Source organism: Limulus polyphemus, unplaced genomic scaffold (genome assembly GCF_000517525.1).
Source record: "Limulus polyphemus unplaced genomic scaffold, Limulus_polyphemus-2.1.2 Scaffold3158, whole genome shotgun sequence".
Taxonomy (NCBI): Eukaryota; Metazoa; Arthropoda; class Merostomata; order Xiphosura; family Limulidae; genus Limulus; species Limulus polyphemus.
The window spans coordinates 49920-54534 of NW_013668768.1; the positions used below are offsets into that span (position 1 = coordinate 49920).

General features: G+C 33.0%; 1 pseudogene; it reads right to left on the reverse strand.

Annotated features, from left to right (window-relative positions):
- Positions 1–4615, reverse strand: part of LOC106468774 — a 57456-nt pseudogene that overhangs the window by 19890 nt on the left and 32951 nt on the right.

Sequence of the window (4615 nt, forward strand, 5' to 3'; positions counted from 1 at the left end):
TTTCTTACCTTTAGTCCACTGTCTCAACTCTTCAACACAAATGGTACAAACTTTGTGTGGAGACCATGATTTGTCTTGGTCCCCAAGTTTTATTCTAAAATACATGTAATAGGCTTTTTTTGACGATTCTGTAATGTTTTGCCTTTCTTTCTTTACAACATATTTACTACAAATATAACAGAATATGTTTGGGTCATTTAAAAAAACCTCTTGTTGCCATAGTGACAAATAAATAATATTGAAAACAAAAAAATAATGTCAAAATGTGTGCACAAACAAATACTATCCATAAATGACACACCATTTATATACTAGTGGTGTGTTTGTCGTGAGTTCTAAAACAATTGATAAGACTCTCACATTGCGATTGGTCTACAGAAATCTATACCCACTGGTTGTCAACATTTTAAGCATAAAAATATGTGACCTGATTTCAATGAAAATGATTCACTTATGTAAAAGTACAAAGAATATTTTGTGAAAAATCTGTACATGATGGAGAAAAATGGATACCATTTTCGGATTCAGTATACAAGAATTACTGTAGAACATGTAAATATTTCAAGAAGATAAAACCATCGCAGGCCTGTGAGATCAAACAATGAATTACCTGTGAATACTTTGGCATCAACATTAGGATACTTCTCCAGGAGGCGATTAACTAACATAATGCAGGAGTCACTTTCATCATGGATGCATAACAATAGTTCATACTGAAATACATAAAAAAAAACATTTCAAGATCCAGTTTCCTGCAAATAACTATAAACAACTCTTGTAAAATGTCTGCTTTAAGAACCACATCTGTTTCAAAAGCTCTTCTCTCACACAGCTCAATATTCCTAGTAGAATCCATAACATATTACATCATGATTAACAGCTCTGGAAGGAAAGCATTAACTGCACAACAGGTTTCTTATTTCCAACTGTTTTTACTACTACTTAATAACATACGTTCTGTAGCAAGAGATAAAGAAAATAGGTTCCCATGTTTTAAATTTAAAGTACTAAAAAACAAAGGGTCCACATGAAATACAAACAATTTCACTGTTGTACTTATCAATACAACACATGTCACAAATCATGGTAAAGAAGTAAACAGTCCACTTACCTGAGGATAAGTGAGAGTAAAAAAGGTCTCCAGGTTACTAAATAAGTTAGGGTCCACTCCCACCAGAGGTTTGATGATAGACACCCCTGGAAGAGGTTCTTCTGGCTGAATAAGTTGGATTTTCTTGTGCAGTTTTAGTTTACTACAAAGATATTACAAATTAGACAATGAAATGTTATAAAGTTTTTCATTACTAGTACTAAAGTCTTTTATACACCGATATGCATTACAGAAACTAAAAACAGTAACTTGTAACAGGAATGAATAAGGCCTGTCGTAGTAACAGCATCTCAACGAAGTTAAATACTGTACTACTGTATATTATACCTTTTCTATAACCATTGCTAGTATATTAATAACACCTCAACCAAGTTAACTACTTTTCAACACATTAACTAGAAAATAATTGAGCTTCATATTTCTTTGTTTTGACATCTTTTACTAAGTAGGAATAATGTATCCTTCTCAAGAAATACGGCTTCTCTGTGTTTCAATAAGGTACCGTATTACTTTCTCGAGAAATATGGCTTCACTGTGTTTCAATAAGGTACCGTATTACCTTCTCAAGAAATACGGCTTCACTGTGTTTCAATATGAACACTATTAGAGCTGATTGCTTAACTTTATCAACTGATATCACTTATTACCCATGAGTATCGATTACATTGATTAGTGGCAGATAAAACAACTGATTAATCAAAAATAATAACAAAATCAACATTTTCCATACCTGAAAATACCTCTCTAATACGATACCACAGGCTATTAGTATTACCTTGCACGAAAATAAAAAAAATCCCTATCTGTTAAAAAAAAAAGATAGGATTTTGATGAAACTTGGTGGTCGTATGTAGAATACTATTTCTCATTGTGCTGTCAAAAGTGGTCCGTGTCAAACGGACACATTTTCGTATTTTTTGAAGGCCTAATATGATAAACTGCATGGCGGAGTTAGGAGCTCTACTGAGTGCCCTCTAGTTTAGGTATGTGAATAATGTTACGACATTTTGTTAAATTCATTATTCCATGTTATACACCGGAGTAACTGTTTAATGATTGTGTGTTTATATTTCCTTTCCCTTTCACCAGATGAAAAGGAAAGTAATCTTTAACTGGTATATATAAACATTAATTGTTATGAAAATTTAGTTTTAAAAACCATATCGTAATCAAAATGATCACAGCCAATATCTTACAAAATAATACGGGAGTGAAAAACGTTTAAGATAGACACTTTTCTCGTTATAAACTTTCACATATTTATATTGAAGGTTAGCAGGAATTTTGTGGACATCCTTGACTCGACTCTACTGACTAGATACTAAAACAGGTTACAAGTCTAGTACACACACTCTTCATTTTGGGCGGCCTTCGAAGAAGAACCTCGAGATGAGTCTCGTGTTTCTCATGAAGTTTCACATTTGCGGTTGCCACGGCTACAATTGTAAGAGGCGGTAACTAACGCCAAAAACAATACTGTAGTCAATATACAACTGCCTTTAGCTGGATTCAAATCAGTACCAGTTACAGAAACAAAAATAAATACATTTTGTCAAACCAACAACCAGTTTCACGGCCCAACTACCTCGAAAATTAAAAGCGGCTCAATGTTTAGAGGAAATTAACTCGTTATATTCATTAAAATTATTTCAAAATACGAAATCCTATAACTCGAGCTCTTTCGAAAAGTAACAGCATCAGAAACAAACTGCCAAAGAAAGGTCCACCTTTCGAAAACTATCGGTTATACGGTTTTGTACTTCTATCTCTAATTGATTTTTTAACTTACCTACGTGTTTTCCTAACATCATGTATTAAATTTTTTCGCTACGGTAACGTCTTTACCTTAAATGTTTTGTTAAGTAATAATAATAATAATACAAATATATGAACTTTGGTATTAAAAAGGAGAACATGAAAAAATCAGAGCACTTTTCTCCATTGGAAGTGTAATTACAATTGTTGCTACTATATCGACAGTCAAACTTTTCTTAATATATTCAACTAAAGCTTTTCGATTACCCGCTATACTTTCCTTGCCATGTTAACAACCCTGAAACAGTTTAAAATTACAATAACACACTTTTTACTATTTGCTAAATAATGTTATGTTTATTGCATCGCGTTTTAAAACCACATACAAGCAAAATTTGTTAAAGCTTATCTAGTTAAAATTATTCATAAATAATTTTAAAAAAACACGCCTAAGTTGTCTTAAACTTACTCAAAAGAAAAATGTTGCTTCTCCGTGATTCTTTTTTTTTTTTCACGACTGGGCAGGTCTTCAAATTTTATTTCCTGTAGTTGTCCAGTGACAGGTTAGGTGATTCTCCAAGTAAAATTTGAAGATGTATAACTAACTAATCGAACATATCAAACTCACATTAAGTACAGAGAAACTGGGACAATTGACTACTTATACATTTTCTGGTCGGAACAACAAAAAAAGCTGAAAAGTAGGCTGAGCCTAGTTTTACTTCTCTTAACCTTATACAAACGCCAACTTCAACGTATCACTTTTATGTATAAAACAGCATCTTGCTATCCAAGCCGTCATCTATAATTTATAAATGGTTATATATCACCAAGTGTTTGTTTGTAATTAAGCACAAAGCTACACAATGGGCTACCTGTGCTCTGCCCACCACGGGTAATATCACCAAGTGAAAAACTGTTTAGTAACAAAACCTTGTCGAAACGTTCTACATTTGTTCCTGTCTTAGACTAGTAATAGTTTTCTTCGTTACTAATTCAACAGGGAAGGGGGGGGTGTTCTGGGGGTACATTCCCCAATAAATAAATTGGGGAGCCCGAATATCATTGCCCCTCCCTCATATTTTTTTTCTATGTAGTCAGTCGAAGTGAAAGAAAATTAAAGATATTTTCCAAATTCTAAATATTATGCTTTTAGTAATTTTTTTGTATACCTGTATAATGTGTATACTGGTTATTATCTGAAACATTACATGTAGTACACGGCAAACAATTTAATTTGTATTTTGTACGTTTTTGTATGTACAATCTTGTTCTCAATTTTCATTAGGTTACAACTGCCTCCCCCCTTACCCTGACGTTTTGTATGTTCTCTAAACTTTATTAAGTGTATAATATGTTCTCTCAAAGAAGTATTTATTGAAACGACCTCTTTTTATTTTGTAGCCTTCAATTTTGTATGGGTTAAACGGTGTATTCCTTATACAGGACGTTTTCTTAATATTTAAAAAACAAATACCAGAAAGTAGCGAAAAAACTTCCTTGATGCCACCCAACGGGTCTCTAAATTTCTAGTGTTTATAATTACAAAAACAACTTATACACACTCGCCTGATGACCTAGTTTTTGGGAGGTTGAAAAACTGATTTCCTAAGGCCTCACTGTAAACTCGTGCAACAGTCTTTCAGTTACTGTCAACTAAGGCCTCACTGTAAACTCGTGCAACAGTCTTTAAGTTACTGTCAACTAAGGCCTCACTGTAAACTCGTGCAACAGTCTTTAAGTTACTGT